General features: G+C 42.8%; 1 protein-coding gene across 1 annotated transcript in view; it reads left to right on the plus strand.

Annotated features, from left to right (window-relative positions):
• dok6 (docking protein 6) overlaps window positions 1-19,341 on the plus strand; it is a gene marked incomplete at both ends in the record, with an annotated part of 666,878 nt that overhangs the window by 176,100 nt on the left and 471,437 nt on the right. The gene's annotated exons all lie outside the window — the stretch shown is intronic.

Below are 19,341 nucleotides of genomic sequence, written 5' to 3' on the forward strand. Positions count from 1 at the left end.
TACATACATACCCTGTCCATCGCCCAGCAGCATGATAGAATGATGGAGGAGATGGAGAAGAGCTCCCAGGTAGTAACTATATACACATACATATAAATGAATATATAAAAACATATACATACATACTGTGACGAGCCTGGTGGTGTTCAGACTCGGCACGGTTCAAAAACAAACAAATTCAACTGTCCACACAAGCGCAATTTCAATAAATGAAATATATTTATTGAATGACAGCAAACATAGTCCAATGGGCAATTAGAGTAGTCGGATAAGAGTCCAAGGTGGTAGAAACTATATACCCATACATAAATATATAAAACATACATACATACATACATACATACATACATACATACATACATACATACATACATACATACATACATACATACATACATACATACATACATACATACATACATACATACATACATACATACATACAGTACATACATACAGTGCATACATACAGTGCATACATACAGTACATACATACATACATACATACATACATACATACATACATACATACGTACATACATACATACATACATACATACATACATACATACATACATACATACCCTGACCTCTTAGTCTAATAGTTAATTAATGAGTTATTATGGCCATAGGTATTTCTATGCATTCAGTTTTATATTAATTTGTTTCATGCTGTATGATATATTTCCTGAAACATTAAATATAAAACGTCTCTGGCAACACAATTTGGTCGTTGGTAAATGTGTGGCCATCCATAAATGGGAAATTTGCCCCAAAATACAAAAAGAACATCATATTTTCTCTCATATGCGGAGCATTGTCTATCATCCAGATAGTTGTGGTGTGATTTGCCAAGGTTTGGAGATATCTGCCGTAGAGATGTCACTCAATGGAGCTCAATGGCATTTATTTTGTGGCTCTCAAAACGCCCAAAACTAAATTTGGAAAAACTTAACAGCATTGTCTCTTTCCAGAAATCATATCTCCAAACCTCCAAATATGTTTTTATTTTATTTTTGTATTTTGGGTGAACGTCCCCTTTAAAGTCCCCTTTAAACTTTTTGTTGACAGAAGAATTTCTTCACATGGAGACGGACCTAGTCTGTGCCACACACACACACACACACACACACACACACACACACACACACACACACACACACACACACACACACACACACACACACACACACACACACACACACACACACACACACACACACACACACACACACACACACACACACACACACAGACAAACATCATTGCTCCCTGCGATGCCCCCATGGTTATGTCCTCTGTCCCCTGCCTCCATCCCGCCTTCCTTCCTTCCTTCCTTCCTGCGATCATCTGTATTATTTATTTATGTCGGCTGCCTAGCGGCTGATGAGGCGTGACCATATGGCCATGCTCCCGGCCCCCAGCCATGTGGGAACGCTTCCAAAACGCAGCATTTAGCCACACCTCCATAAATCACCATGGAGACGCTACAGTACACAACACTGACCACTCAGACTCAGACTTCAGTACGAGACCTGTTTTCTGTCTCTCTCTCTCCATCACCTATGTTGTCTTTTTAGCACTGTTCCCTTGTAAAACGTAATCTTTTACAATTAAAATGGCTGCGTTCACACTGAAACCAAAACGACCTTCCCTGATACATTTCTACATGAGGGAGAAATGTTGCATCTCAGCTATTTGGATAGACGACTGGTGAATCCAGGGCTGTGTGAAGTGGGGCCCTGAAGTAAAGGACACTCTGATCTCTCTCCCTCTCTTTCTCTCTCTCTGTCTCTCTCTCCCTCTCTCTCTCTATCCCTCTCTCTGTCTCTCTCTCCCTCTCTTTATCTCTCCCTCCCTCTCTCTCTCTCCCTCTCCTCTCTCTCTCTCTCTCTCTCTCTCTCTCTCTCTCTCTCTCTCTCTCTCTCTCTCTCTCTCTCTCTCTCCCTCTCTTTCTCTCTCTCTCCCTCTCTTTCTCTCTCTGTCTCTCTCTCTCTCTCTCTCTATCCCTCTCTCTGTCTCTCTCTCCCTCTCTTTATCTCTCTCTCCCCCTCTCTCTCTCCCCCTCTCTCTCCCTGTCTCTCTCTCTCTCCCTCAGAGAGAGATGAGGTGACATGTTGGACATGTTGTCAATAGCAGCTTAAATAACCCTGTTATCTGTTAGATGGTAACTTCAGTGACAACAGAGATACCGACACATCAGTGTCAGGACTCAGTCAGCCTGAGAGCAACACTGTTGATGACATTCTAACAGCATCACTGTTCCTTCACTCCAGTAGTCTGGTATCAATGGGCCGCATTCACCAATACTCTCTTATTATTTTTCTTATATTTTTTCTTACCCGTCTGTTAAGAGAAAAATAAGAGAAGCCACCGCCACATTCATCAACCCGTTCTTAACTTCCAAATCTGTTCTTACCCATGTGTGTTGAATGATGAATCCCACTCATTCTTAAACTGAAATGCTCGTTTGCGCTCAATTCATTTGCATACAGACACGCCCCGCCTGCTCCTTATAAGGCAAATGAGGCGTGTGCAAAACATGGGTCTGCATGAGTTGATCCCTGTATTCAACAGGTAGCGCTGGAGCTCTTTGCGACGGATCAAAATGTGATCAGATTAAAATGTATTGTCATCATATAGCACCTATAGATAGGTATATATATATATATATATATATATATATATATATATATATATATACCGTCTAGTTGCGCGCTGGCTACCTGCCGCGCACACACACACACACACACACACACACACACACACACACACACACACCTCAGCGGGCCCTGTCAAAACACAGACCTGTGTGTAAAAGCCTCACAGAAAATACGACAACAGTTGTCACTTGCAAGAAGATCCAAGGAAAATGAAAATACTGAAACAGAAGATGAAATGTTTTCACAAAGTACATCGATGCGTAAGCTGTCACTTGGAAAGCAGGAGTGTTTGGACAGCGGGCAGTGGCTGATAGTGGCTGATAGTTCTGAATGAACTGATCGGTGGGTTGATATGTCCTAATTGTGCAGGGACAGGGCTTCAAATTATAATTGATCTGCAGAATCAGGGGTTTTGGATAAATATGCCTTGTTTTATAAATGTGTATACAGAAACAATGCCATTGCTTTTGTTGATAATATTCATTAATTCCATTGATAACATAGTGCTGTAATTTCATTTTCTAATAAATATGCATGATCAAATTCAACAATGTGCGCTTTTATTTTGATATTCCTTATTTCCATGTTGAAGTTACGCGATACATTAACTCATTGACCACCGGGGATTAGACGGGCCCTGTGGTAGCACTGCCACGCTTTAAAATATAGGAGTGCGTCACCTTGTTTGTAGAGCTATAACTATATTCTATATTATAGCTATGGATACAATACTATGGCCCATTTGACATCACCTATCTATCGTTCAATATGTGAAAAATATAAAAAATTTCATCCATAAGTTCCCGTGTTATACCGTGGTGAATATAAGTATAGTTATAGCGTGGTCTGGGGTAATTCCCGAAAGGCTGGTTAATAGCCTTATATGTAAATTCTACTATAAACGTTGCCGTTTCTTGCCTGTACACGCTACTATTCCCAAATCAAATATATATCATAGGTATTATGTTTCATCGTTTATTGATGCTTTGATCGTCACCAACGGCATACGTTGTGGAGTAACGTTACACACATACGTTGTGATCGAGGTGAAGCCATGGTTGGATCAACGCAGGATTGATATCATATAGCCCTTACTTTCACTAGGATGTATCCCAAAAAGAATATTCCAATTATCTGATCGCGAGTCACAGTATTGGTGTCGATTGTGTCGCCAACATAATCCACCACACATCATGCATCGGGATTATTTGACGTTTCTCAATCCGATCGTTATAACCGCTCCATTCACCTGACAAAGAAAAGTGAGCCTGGTGACATTTGACCATTGCACAGGCCAAGATACAAGGTTTCAAAGGGTGCTCGATACCGCCGCCTAGCTGGTATTGCACTTTGGCGATCTCAGACTAATTCCCGGAAAAACGACCAAATAACGAGTATACTCGTTGGCGCTCAAGCGTCGGCTCGCAATAACGAGTAAACTCGTTGCTGGCGGGGAATGAGTTAAGTGTGGGGTCACCAAAAAGAATCCTACATAAAATGGGGTTGTGGTATAAAAAAGTTTGAGAACCCCTGATCTAGACGATCTCTAAATATGTGTTCTATGCGTACGGCTTGGGCGGCCAGAGCAGCTAACTGTTCCAACAGCAATATATAATCCATTTCAGAAGCAGAATGCACACAATAAGTTATACTAATAATAATAATAATAATAATAATAATAATAATAATAATAATAATAATAATAATAATAATAATAATAATAATAATAATAATAATAATAATAATAATAATAATAAAAATAAAAATAATAATAAAAATAAAAATAAAAATAATAATAATAATAATAATAATAATAATAATAATAATAATAATAATAATAATAATAATAATAATAATAATAATAATAATAATACTTATTATTATTATTATTATTTAAAAGTTCTGGGTTTTTAAAGTCATATTTGGGGGCAATTGACCAATGGTAGGCTTTTATTTTAATTTGATCTGGGTAATAGTTTCTTATCTGGGTAAGAGTGCTCTCGACCACTCTTAGAATTTAGAAATCATTGCTGAATTTACATTTACATTTAGTCATTTAGCTGACGCTTTTATCCAAAGCGACTTACATGTTCTGTACGACAGGTCATCAGGAAGGATACAACTCTATCAGCTGAGTAACAATATTCATCAAAGTGTTGCGTGTTACAGTGTAGGTTAGTTTATTAGGACAAGTGCATGACAGTAAGGTTAGTTAGGGTTGGATGAATCCCAGGTAAGAACAAAATAAGAGGAGATCTGTTCTTATATCGCTTCGTGAATGAGGCCCAATGTTCCTGCCACAAATCAAATCAAATCAAATTTATTTGTAAGGCCCGACAACACACGTTAATGTCCCCATGGGCCGGACACGTCTTCTTTAAACAGGTCAAGAAGAAACATCACAATAAGTCAAGAAACAAAACAAGAACACCATAAGCTGAGCGCCCTCCAACCTAACAAGGCCACTGGCCATGACAACATCCCCTCCAAATTCCTCAGAGACTCAGCAGCCGCCATCACACCAATCATCACACACATAATAAACCTCTCCATAAAACAGGGACACGTCCCCAAGGACTTCAAAATTGCGAGGGTGACCCCTCTGCACAAAAAGGGCAGCAAATTAGACCCAGGCAACTACCGCCCTGTTTCTATTCTCACCTCCATCTCGAAAGTCATGGAAAAAATAGTCTACGAACAGGTCGAAAAGTACCTAGCGGAAAAAAATCTAATCTACGAATTCCAATCTGGCTTCAGAACATCCCACTCCACTGACACATGCCTTCTCTATTTGAATGACCACATCAAACAAGAGGTGGACGCAGGCAAATACTGCGGCATGGTCATGCTGGACCTACAAAAGGCCTTTGACACGGTCAATCACTCCATTCTGATTGACAAGCTAAAAGCAATTGGTTTTGATAGTCTATCAGTGAGCTGGATGCAATCCTACCTTGAGGGGAGGGAACAGATGGTGGAGGTAAACGGTACCCTATCCCCCCCCCTCACAGTGAGCTGTGGTGTTCCACAAGGAAGCATACTAGGACCGCTACTGTTCCTAATTTATGCAAATGACATGTCGTCAGCTTGTGACTGCAACTTGTTCCTGTTTGCGGACGACTCAGCCCTGCTGGTCTCTGACAAGAACAAGTTACAGGTTGAAAAAACCCTCAGCTCGGAACTAGGCAGAATCTGCATATGGCTCGCTGATAACAAACTATCATTACACATGGGCAAAACAGAGTCCATTCTCTTCGGTTCAAATAACAAACTCAGCAAGACCGACGGCTTCTCAGTTACAGTGGGTGACAATATTGTCACAAGGAAAGATGAAATTACCTACCTGGGGTCCATCCTAGAGGCTAATCTCTCCTGTGACAAAATGGCATCCAATGTAATAAAAAAAGTCAACCAACGAACTCGATTCTTGTACCGGATCTCCTCTCTGGTAAACAAGAACACCCTGAAGACTCTGGCAGGAGCACTCATTCAGGGGTACTACGACTATGCTTGCACCTCATGGTACCAAAGCACCTCAAAGGCGCTAAAAACAAAATTACAAACATCTCAAAACAAACTGGTCAGACTACTGCTTGACCTTACTCCTAGAACCCACCTCACCCCTGCCCACTTCGACAACCTAGGATGGCTTAGAGTAGACGACAGAGTACAACAACTTGCAATGGGCCTGGTCTACAAGATACACTACACGACCAAGGTACCCATGTACATGTCAAAATACTTCCCAAAGGTCAGTGAATACCACGATCACAACACCAGAGGGAGCTCCACAAATCATGTTAAACCCAGATTCGGCTCAAATAAGGGACTAAACACGTTTCGCAATTATGCCACATCAATGTGGAACGCCCTACCCAAAGCTGTAAAGGAATGTGGATCACTACCCACTTTCAAAACCTCTCTCAAGGGACACCTACGGGAGACTGCAATTCAACACTGGCCCCTGTAAATATCCTAACCCAATCATTCCAACCCCCTCCAATGTACAGTCATTTACCTAGTATGGTTTTGTCAATAGTTCAATGTACAATTGTGTTTGTTTGTACAGTGTCTCCCCCCCCCCCCCCCTCAATGTACAGTGTTACTTGTTTATACAGTGTGCCCCCCGCCCCCCCCCCCCCCCCCCCCAACCACCTCCAATGTAAATTACCCAGTATGGTTGTCAATATCCCAATGTACCCAACCCCCCCCACCCAACCTCCTCCAATGTACAGTTTCTACGTCAAATGTATATACTCCCTTTTCTTGACTCCTTCTGTATCACAAACAGTACTGTATTTGCAAATCTGGTATGTCATAAATGTATAGATGTAGCAGTACTGACTATCTGTATGTCATGTATGTCATATATGTCTATATGAATTGAAAATGGGGGACCCTGATGGAAACAAGACAAACGTCTTTCTCAGGTCTGCATCCCCTTAACAATTGTATGTATTGAGCCGTACTGTATTGTACCCATTCTGCAATCTGTTAAATAAAGTTTTCATTCATTCATTCATTCAGGTCCAACAAATTTAAAATAAATGCAAAATAAATTAATGCAATGCAAACACTCCCAGACATACCCCACACGAAGGTAAGGAAAAACTCACTAAAACCTAGCAATAGGAAAAAATGCACCACAGGCAATGTGGAGGAGAGAAACCTTAGAAGGGCCAATTCAAGGGGGGATCTCCCTTCTTAGATGTTGGTGATATTAGTGTTGCAGACGGACAGTTGGTAAGCATGCACTCATGTGTGTAGTGAAACACAGATGAGTGCATGCAATAGCAACTGAACATTTAGAAAAATTTAAGATAGAGCTGAGTCTCCAGTCACTCAAGTAGTCTGGTATCAATGTTCCTTCACTCCACCAGTAGTCTGGTATCAATGTTCCTTCACTCCACCAGTAGTCTGGTATCAATGTTCCTTCACTCCACCAGTAGTCTGGTATCAATGTTCCTTCACTCCACCAGTAGTCTGGTATCAATGTTCGGGGCCGGACCGCAAATTACATCACGTCATAAATCAATCTGTCTAGACTGTCTGACAAAAGTATCGTTTTATTTTAGGGATGCCCCGATCACGTTTTTTGCCACCGATACCGATCACCGATCGTCGTGAGCCATATCGGCCGATACAGATCCGATACGATCCGATTATTTTATATAATTTATTTAATTTTTTTATAAAATATATATATTATATAATTAGACTTGTACTTGTATTATCTGCGAGACATCGCCACCACGCAACAAGCTCCACTGTCTGTGTGTACTCTAGTAGCCTCCAGCTACGGCCAGGATTCTCCGGAGCTGCAGCTGGACCCTATATTCGAGTAGCCTGCAGCTACGGCCAGGATTCTCCGGAGCTGCAGCTGGACCCTATTGATCATATTCAACAACATGCCCTCAGCTCGAATATGCATCGAATGAGTGTTATAAAACATTGATATCAGGAGCTATCTGTGGCTACTGCTGGCCGGCTATATAACGTTGATACAGCGCCTCTGTGAACTATTTAGTTCAGTGGGACATTTCGTTTTGAACAGTGAGCTGGCGTCAGCTAACGTGAGCTAGCTGAGGTATCATACACGTCTCTACTAGACTTGCTGGAGCGTCTGTTAATGTCAGGAGCTATCGGTAGCTGGCCGGCTAGATACCGTTCGGTTAGACAATGCCTCATCATGTATTGGACTGGAAGTGAATGGTTGACTGGGTCATTTTGTAACGGTAGCTAACGTTAGCTCAGGGAGACACCCACTAGCCCACTAGACTAGACCCGTGTTTACATGCGCGTGGGAGGGGCTGGAGGGAGGAGCAGACGCCACACCACTGTGTGGGAGTGAGTGCAGCTCCCGGTGTCTGAGACAGAACTCAGCGAGTGAGATCGGTTTTGACGATCGGCGAAAATAAAGCATTATCACCGATCACCGATCGCATATTTATACTGATTATCGGCCGATAACGATCGGTGGCCGATCGATCGGGGCATCCCTATTTTATTTTATTCATATTCAAGTATAAACATCATAACCATGTCACAACAGCAGTTATAATGTATATTATCATCAATACGTTAATTTACCAATAGGTTAAAGTGTTATTAGATCGATTTTCGTTTGGGTTTTTCTATTGTTTTGGTCGCGAAAGTCGACCATTTTGGAAAAATTTAACGCCGGGAATTGTAGTTTTATCCACTTTTTCTCCTTATTTTCTATTTTCTCCCATCCCAATTTCGTGTATCCAATTCTCCCCTTCCCTGTCTTTTTTTTTTTTTTTTTTGATATTTTTGTACAAATCTTTCCATTATTCACAGTGTATCTTTTCACAGCATAGTATCCAACATCCAAGATTCGCCTTTTTCGTTTTTGTAGCAACATACAAAACATGTAAGAGACTCATACAAACACATTAATAACTGACATGGAAATAAAAAAAAAACACTTACAAAAAAAAAACATACTATACATTGTGCATATACATCCCTGTTATATATATATATATATATATATACGTCATACGTTACATGTAGGCCGGTCTACCTGCGGGCAGGTATGTGCTGCATCTTTTCTTTTCTTTTTTTTTTTCCTTTTCCTTTTTTACTTTTTTCCACGTTTCAGCTACGTATGTGTGTGTCTCCTATATACTTGTGTATCCCCCTATGTGTCAGTGAAAGCCTATATCTCAACTATGTGTATATGTAGGTGTATGTATGTCTATTTCCTATACATGAGTATGTGCATGTATGTGTGCCCCTGACGTGTATACCTTATCCTTGTGTATATGAGTGCGTGTAAACCTATTATGTACACATATAAATATGTGTATCCTAGATACTTGTATGTGGCTATATCTGCGCACATGTGAGTGTGATAGAGACATTGACCATTCCATAGACACCCCATCCGGACATAAAATATATGTACATATATACATAATATATTACAGAGCACAAGTATCATCAGATCAAATCCCCTTTTTCATATTCATCCTTGATAATATTGTATTCCCATCTTAATCATTTGTCCTCAGATCGTTCAGTCAGGTGTAGAAAACTGTCCCATATCTCAGCGAAAATATCCTCTCTCCCTGCGACTCTATACGTCACCCTTTCATATGATGCTGTCCGAAACATTAGTTCCATCCATTCTTTAAAAGTAATATCAACAGGTGATTTCCAATGTCGTAATGCAATTCTACATCCTGATATCATGGCCATTCTATACCACATTCCCCGGTATTTAGGCAGCTTAATCCCTTTCGGTACTATACCCAAAACACATGCCATTGGGGCGTTATTTATCTTCACATTCAGGACCTTACTTAGGAATATCACAATTTGATCCCACATTTTCCGGACCTTCTCACATTCGTACAACATGTGCAGTAAAGTGCCTGTCTCCTTCTCACATCTCCAGCAGATGTCACTGTCCCTTAATTTCAGTCTGGCCAGTTTACTAGGCGTCCAATAGCTTCTGTTCAGTACTTTGTAAAAAATAAGTTGTGATTGCGCCTCCCTAGAGAATTTACTCCATTTGGATACCAGTTTCTCCCACATTTCCTCAGTAATCTCCTCATGTACATCGTTCTCCCAGCTCAATCTCAAACCCGCCAATTTGGGTGCATTGTATTCTCTTATAACATCATAAAATCTTGACGCACCGCCTTTCCTGCGCCATCCTTTATAGAATATTTCTTGAATTGCAGTAATTGGGCCGCACTTTGGTCCTCCTATTGATGACGATATACAATGTCTAATCTGTAGGAATTTATAAAAGTTTTTATTATCTATATCAAAATCCCTTCTGGGTCTTGGGATATTTCATATGTTTTGGCTAATTTTGATTTAAATTGTATAATTCCCATTTTAAAATGTTTTACCATGGTATGTTTGGTATCTTTTTTTTCAGCACAGCCTCACATATATGACCTGACAGTTAGTTTTCATATTGTATAATACTGTATATACTGTATACTGCATAATGTACAACACAAAACACAAAATCGGATTGAGAAAATGTGTTATTTTTAGTATGAACCAATGCAAACATATCAAATCAAGGATATAAAACAGTGGAAATGCACCCTCAGGTAGCATATTTACATAAACAAAAGAGAACAGATCAGAATTCAATTTACAAAGCATTATTTTCTCCATACACGGGTAATAAACACAGACGAAATTTTGATTCTCAACTGGAAATGATCACCAGCATGCTTTTTTTTTTACAAAAAGTCAGTAAAGGTATTTTTTTTTACAAAAAAAAGTAAAAAAAAAATTTTACAGTAAAAAAGTAAAAAATTACTAAATAATTAAATTGTGGGATATTCACTATACATATATACAGTACACATATGACTAGAGTGCAGTCATATAGAGTGCAGGATGCCTGAGGCGTATCCAAAGAAAAAATTGCACCTGTCAAACTGTAACGCCTTTTGACAGGTGTTACCTGTGTATACGTGGCATGGGGGTCTAGCTGCGGTCCTGGGGGTCTGCACGGCATGAACCGGAGGGGCTGAGGGGCTGGATCAGGATCACTGTCGGTCTTCCAGGGCGTCTGATCTCCTGCCTGATCTCCTGCCTGATCTCCTGCCTGGGCTGGACGTCTTGGCCTGGCCTGGGTTGTCCTGCGTCGGACTGGAGCAGGCTGCTCATCATGTCTGCACATAAATGGCACACACATTGTACATATAAGACACTGCTCATACAACACACACACACACTGTATATACACTCAATATTCCATTCTGTATATATTGCGTACAAAGTCTGCCCTCCTTCCATGTCTCACAGAACTGGTTGAAGGCAGAGCTTCTGCTCCTTCCTCCTCCTCACTGTAGAAAACAATAAAAAGCACATTATTTTCAACATTCAACAAGGAATCTCTTGATGCACACTTACCATGTACACTTATCATGTACATTCATCATGTACACTTATCATGTACACTTGTCATGTACACTTATCATGTGCATTCATCATGTACTTGTGCATTCATCATGTGCACTTATCATGTGAAAGCCTTTCTTTGCCTTTCCCAACAAGTTTGACAAAAACAAAAGCAATCAAAGTCCAAAATAAGTGTCTTTACCTTTCATTGTCGTCATGATCAGTGGACCTTTCGTCACCATCACCAACAAACGATGGATCATCAACGTCGTACTACTACTACTACTACTGCTACTACAACTACTACTACTGCTACTACTACTACTACTATTACTGCTACTACTACTGTAGGAAAGCCTGCTAATAAGACTATTTTGTTGTAATAGCCCTTTCATATGTTGTTGTTGACAGGAAAGGGTAATTGATTTATGCCTGTGTAATCGTTCAGTACCATGTGCCCCGATCAAGTGTTGCACTCTAGTCTTCTGATAACGTTACTGACCATTAAGAGTTCTCTCCCTTTAAGTGAGCAAGCCGGTCCCCGTGTTACTGCCTGACGACTACTTCGTTCTGTACCTGCCCTTTAAGAGTCCCTCCCCTTTAACGTGCACGAGCTATTCTCTGTGTTGCTGCCTGATGGTGCGGCTGCTGTAGCAGTAATGCCCGTCCCTTTGAGGAACGTGTGCGTAAATGACCAACGTGAGTACGGTACCTATGTTTAATCCTGCCTAATTCACCCTTCAGCAGCTTACTCTACCTTTATAGTGTGTCTCCACTGTTCTATTCCTGTCGACGTCCTTCCCTCTGTTATTGAAACACCGCGCCGTTAGCTTAGCTACACGTTAGCCAACCTACGTTGCCTGCAAGTGATGCTGCGTGGTTAGCTTAGCCGCACGTGAGCTAGCTTAGGCTATATAACTCACTCACTACTTCTAGTGAATAGAATGTATCTTTACACCTGGTTTACAGTCCACCTACCTATACTGTTTACATGCACTGCATGAGTAATTCCCCTGCATAGGTTATGTAGGTTATATATATAATAACTCCGGTTAAGTGAATGTCTTGGTTAATAGTTGCACTGTATTGCTATGAATATCATTGTAGCTATAGACCACATGTTTATGACCTTATGTTTATGTACGCCACTACTGTGTTTACTAATGTATACTGTATTGTATCACTACTGTGTTATTAATGTATACTGTATTGTATTCTTCTGTAGACAACCACACACATGGAAATATCCCAACCACACACACCTTTCTGTTCCCAATAAAAGACAATACCTGCAGCACGCCTCTGTGACTCTCTAATAGGAGTTAAAACGCCATAGTGTCCGCCAGCTCTATTAAACGCAACCCGTGGAGGCCCTAGCCCTCCGTTTCATGGTCCTTCGAAGCCGGATAGAGCTCCTCCAAGACGCTATGGCAGACCAGGACACCACAGAGACCGCTCACCCGCAGAGAGAGCGCCACCTACCAAGCCACCTACGTGACCTCGAAGTGGGTCATGAACCTGAACTCAGTACTCGGATCAGTCAGTACTCGGATCAGTCAGTACTCGGATCAGCCAGTACTCGGATCAGTCAGTACTCGGATCAGTCAGTACTCGGATCAGTCAGTACTCAGATCAGTCAATTCCTAGACCCACCATAAGGTCAGATGTCGGCTCCCATCGTTCATACCCGGCGAGTACCACAAGGGCCCCATATGAAGGTAGTAGGTCCTCACGTCTGTCAATTCCTAGACCCACCATAAGGTCAGCTCTCTCACCAGCCCAGGAAGCTATCCTCCAGGAGTACATCCACTCCCTGGAGCTTGAGCTACAGCGCCAGGTACAAGAAGACTACGACGCCAACCTGGAGTGTAAACGTTTACAACGCATAGAGCAGGAAGCACAAGATGCACGGGAACGCCTAGAGCAGGAAGCACAAGAGGCACGGGAGGCTAGGGTTAAACGCCTGGACAGGCAGAGGCGGCTTATGAAGAAGGAGAAGGAACTTCAAGTAGCCAAACTGGTCACCTCACTTCAAGAGTCAAAGATGAGGGCTCTTGTACGTGCAGCAGCATCTGAGCCGACCTATCCACCACCTGGACAACAGCACCACGTAGTGGCACCTGTGCCTCTAGCCCTTCCTACCGTACCACAGTACATGCATCCCCTGCCGGCTATCCCAGCCGCCATCACTCCAGTGATACACCATCCAGCACAGGCGACGCCTCGCCCTGCTGCTCCCCCTGTGTCGCCAACCCAGCTCCCAACATGCCTGGTTCAATTGAGCAACCTACAATCTCACACAGGGCCCCCTGTAGCTACTCACAGTACCAAGAGTCCTACCTATGGTGCGACCATCCCTAGTACTCAACTCAGTACCCAACCTAGTACTCAACTCAGTACCCAACCTAGTACTCAACTCAGTACCCAACCTAGTACTCAACTCAGTACCCAACCTAGTACTCAACTCAGTACCCAACCTAGTACTCAACTCAGTACTCAACCTAGTACTCAGCCCAGTACTCAACCTAGTACTCAACTCAGTACCCAACCCAGTACTCAACCTAGTACTCAACCTAGTACTCAACTCAGTACCCAACCTAGTACTCAACCCAGTACTCAACTCAGTACTCAACTCAGTACCCAACCTAGTACTCAACTCAGTACTCAACTCAGTACTCAACTCAGTACCCAACCTAGTACTCAACTCAGTACCCAACCTAGTACTCAACTCAGTACCCAACCTAGTACTCAACTCAGTACCCAACCTAGTACTCAACTCAGTACCCAACCTAGTACTCAACTCAGTACCCAACCTAGTACTCAACTCAGTACTCAACCCAGTACTGAACTCAGTACCCAACCTAGTACTCAACTCAGTACCCAACCTAGTACTCAACTCAGTACCCAACCTAGTACTCAACTCAGTACCCAACCTAGTACTCAGCCCAGTACTCAACCTAGTACTCAACCTAGTACTCAGCCTAGTACTCAACCTAGCACCCAACCTAGTACTCAGCCTAGTACTCAACCTAGCACCCAGCCTAGTACTCAACCTAGTACTCAGCCTAGCACCCAGCCTAGTACTCAGCCCAGTACTCAACCTAGTACTCAACCTAGTACTCAGCCTAGTACTCAACCTAGCACCCAGCCTAGTACTCAACCTAGTACTCAACCTAGTACTCAGCCTAGTACTCAACCTAGTACTCAACCTAGTACTCAGCCTAGTACTCAACCTAGCACCCAGCCTAGTACTCAACCCAGTACTCGACTAACTCAACCTAGGAACTCTCCCAGTCCTCCGCTCCCTGCCGTTGAAGACCTCTCTTCACGGAAAGATCTCGTCCAAGCAACAGTCAGGTCCCTTCACGGTGCGGCTGATGCCCAGACCACTGATCAGCCTTATGAAGCAGCCGACTTCCTCAACGCTGAGAAGGTCCTCCTTAAACGAACCCAGCTGGACTCCTTCCCAGAGGAGATCAAGGCCCTCAAGTCTGACCGACCTCTTCCCCCAGACAGTCGTTTCGCCACTCTATCTCCAGAGTACGACAAGGCTACCTGTCTCCCCAGAGTAGGCGGTAGGCCGCACAGGGCCGAGAACTTGGAGATGGATGACATTCACCCAATCGTCTTGGATCCACATCACCCCCTGACAAAGCTGATCATCCAAGATTATGATCAAACTCTTCTCCACCCCGGGCCTGAGAGGGTATTCATCGATCTCCGATCCCGACTCTGGGTCCTACGTGGAAGAGGAGCAATCCGCAAGCATCAGCACACCTGCCGAGAACGTCACGCCAGGCGAGCAAAGCCTGACATGCCTAAAATGGCCGCCCTTCCGCCCTGTCGCCCGCGTCTCTACAAGCCCCCATTCTATTCCACCAGAGTAGACTGTTTTGGGCCATTTCACACCAAGATAGGGCTCCGGAGAGGCAGAAGTGGAGGAAGGACGGCAAGAAAGTCGCTCGGTCAGGTGGCCCTCATCGTTGACCCGCGGCTTCCTCGGGCACTCTGGCAGCCAGGGAAGGTCACTCAGACTTACCCTGGAACTGACGGGCGCACTCGCACCGCAGCTGTCCAGGTGAAGGACAGAATATACCTGCGCCCTGTGTTCCGGCCGGTGCAGCTCCCGAGTCTCCCGGATACAGAGGACCACTGAGACTTTCCTGTTTAGTTCAAAAGGTCTAAGTAGACTTTTGGGTGCGGCTGTGTAGGAAAGCCTGCTAATAAGACTATTTTGTTGTAATAGCCCTTTCATATGTTGTTGTTGACAGGAAAGGGTAATTGATTTATGCCTGTGTAATCGTTCAGTACCATGTGCCCCGATCAAGTGTTGCACTCTAGTCTTCTGATAACGTTACTGACCATTAAGAGTTCTCTCCCTTTAAGTGAGCAAGCCGGTCCCCGTGTTACTGCCTGACGACTACTTCGTTCTGTACCTGCCCTTTAAGAGTCCCTCCCCTTTAACGTGCACGAGCTATTCTCTGTGTTGCTGCCTGATGGTGCGGCTGCTGTAGCAGTAATGCCCGTCCCTTTGAGGAACGTGTGCGTAAATGACCAACGTGAGTACGGTACCTATGTTTAATCCTGCCTAATTCACCCTTCAGCAGCTTACTCTACCTTTATAGTGTGTCTCCACTGTTCTATTCCTGTCGACGTCCTTCCCTCTGTTATTGAAACACCGCGCCGTTAGCTTAGCTACACGTTAGCCAACCTACGTTGCCTGCAAGTGATGCTGCGTGGTTAGCTTAGCCGCACGTGAGCTAGCTTAGGCTATATAACTCACTCACTACTTCTAGTGAATAGAATGTATCTTTACACCTGGTTTACAGTCCACCTACCTATACTGTTTACATGCACTGCATGAGTAATTCCCCTGCATAGGTTATGTAGGTTATATATATAATAACTCCGGTTAAGTGAATGTCTTGGTTAATAGTTGCACTGTATTGCTATGAATATCATTGTAGCTATAGACCACATGTTTATGACCTTATGTTTATGTACGCCACTACTGTGTTTACTAATGTATACTGTATTGTATCACTACTGTGTTATTAATGTATACTGTATTGTATTCTTCTGTAGACAACCACACACATGTAAATATCCCAACCACACACACCTTTCTGTTCCCAATAAAAGACAATACCTGCAGCACGCCTCTGTGACTCTCTAATAGGAGTTAAAACGCCATAGTGTCCGCCAGCTCTATTAAACGCAACCCGTGGAGGCCCTAGCCCTCCGTTTCAACTACAACTACTACTACTGCTATACAAGTCGAACTACTAACTATAAACTACAACTACTGAAAAAACGGTGTTGTCCCACAGAAATGATCTTTTAGACAAACTTTTTGCGCACATGGAGACTTCTTCTACTGTTCCTTTCTGGCAGTAAACTTCCGCCTCCTTTGTCACTTCCTCCCAAATGTTTCCGTTTCATTCTAGCTCAAAAAATGACCAAGATATTGATAAAAATGTAACGCATGTAAAATTATATCTGGCACATTTTACGCGTGCGTAAAAGTTTATTTAGCATCGAATTGAAATGATCCTGGTTCATTCATTTATTGGTTTATCAAGACAAAATAAAAAGTAGCGTGTAGTTTCAAGGACACGTCATAATGCCACGCCGGAAAAAACCCGGAAATGGACTAAGTTTTCGATACAGAGAGGCACAAACTGATGACGTCACTTCATCACGTCGCCGTGAGCCGCGACCGGGAACCGTTCCTCAAAAGGCAAAACCCCATCCTCCCCGGCTATATCACCCAGTACATGTATCCCCCTTTTAACCCAATCGTCCCATATGACTGATTTCTTCCCAATCTTTAGTTTCTTATTATACCATATAGAGGCTCTCGTAGTTAAGTATGGGCTATCACCAGTCATTTTGTGCGATTGATTCCAAGTTTCCCTGATAAATGCCATCAAAGGGTTTTTAAGAGGTGTAGGTCTGTCTGATTGTGTCAGGAAGGATTCCAGAGATGAGGGATATATCATTTCCTCCTCCATCCTGACCCAAGCAGGTGCCTCCTCAGACGAGTGATTCAGTTTGGAGAGCTGGGAGAGCGAGAATGCATAGTGATACCAGTCTAGTTTAGGCAGGGATAAACCGCCATTTTCCTTTGCTGCATACATTTTGGTCCGTCCAAACAGCGGCCTTTTGTCCCCCCACAGATATACATTAATGACTTTGTCATACTGTTTGAGTAACTGGGTCGGGAGAGTCAGCGGCAACATATATAGGATATAGTTTAATTTGGGAGCTAATATCATTTTCACTAGGTTTATCTTTCCCAGGAGGGACATATTCATTTTGGCCCAATTCTGGGTCAGAGCACTAATGTGTTCGATTATAGGGGCAATATTGGCTTGCATCAACTCTTTCAGACCTGGGATCAGCTTTATTCCTAGGTATATCAATCCTGACGGCATCCATCTGTATTGCCACCCCCTTCTGATATCAGGGGGACAGCATTTAGAGAGAGGCATTGCTTCTGACTTGCTCCAGTTGATTGTGTATCCAGATATTTCGGAGAAGGACTCGATAACATTTCCAATGATCCCAACTGCTGTTCGGGGATTGCTGGATACCAATAAGATATCGTCCGCATATAAAAATAATTTATGTTCTACCTGCCCCGCTATTATCCCTTTGATGTCCTGATTATTCCTCAGTGCGATAGCAAGTGGTTCGAGGAAAAGCGCAAACATTTGGGGAGAAAGCGGGGAACCTTGTCTCGTCCCCCGCCCTAGGTTAAAGGGCGAGGACACGATCCCGTTGGTCAATACTGATGTCATCGGATTTGTGTATAACAGTTTTACCCACCCAGTAAACGATGGACCAAACCCGAAGCGCTCTAGCGTGTGAAATAAGAATGCAAATTCCACCTTATCAAAGGCCTTTTCGGCATCCAATGAGAAGGCCACTGTAGGTTCTATATCATTCCTTACCTTCCACATTATGTGTAGGAGTCTGCGGATATTATCAGCTGCGTTTCTCCCCTTCACAAAGCCCACTTGATCTGAATGCACCAAAGTTGGTAGTACATCTTCTATTCTATTCGCAAGTATCTTTGCCAATACTTTTTCTTCCAAGTTGCTCAGGGATATAGGTCTATAGCTTCCACAGCATTGAGGGTCTTTGCCCTTTTTCTGTAGTAATGTAATAGTGGCAGATCTCAGGCTAGTGGGCAATCCCCCCTTTATCAGTGAGTCCTCATATACTTTTAATAATCTCAGAGCGATTATATCACTGAATTGTTTGTAGAAATCGGGAGTAAACCCGTCGTCTCCTGGTGCTTTACCCAATTTAAGGCTGTTGATTGCCGCATGTATTTCTTCTATCGAGACCCCCCCCTCCATTGATTTTACCTGTTGTTTCGATAATGACGGTAATTTGATTTTGTCGAAGAACGCGTCCATTTTTAGCTGATCCACCGCCTTCTCTGGGGTATATAAGTCCTGGTAGAAGCACCTGAAGACATTATTAATTTCCTTTTTGTCTGTAATAATCTTGTCATCTTTATTACGAATCGAGGATATAATATTCTGATTATGCATTTGTTTAACCCGATTCGCTAATATTTTACCCGCTCTCTCCCCTTGTTCATAATATTTTTGGTTGGTCCTAAATAACGCATATTCAGCCTTCTTTTGATATATGTTGTTCAATTCGTATTTGGATTTGCTTAGGTTCCTCCACGTTTCTGGGTCTGGTCTTTGGCTGTGCTGTTTCGAAAGTATTTTAATTTCCTCATCTAACATTGTCATTTTTT

Source organism: Notolepis coatsorum (genome assembly GCF_963971535.1).
Source record: "Notolepis coatsorum genome assembly, chromosome: 12".
Lineage (NCBI taxonomy): Eukaryota > Metazoa > Chordata > Actinopteri > Aulopiformes > Paralepididae > Notolepis > Notolepis coatsorum.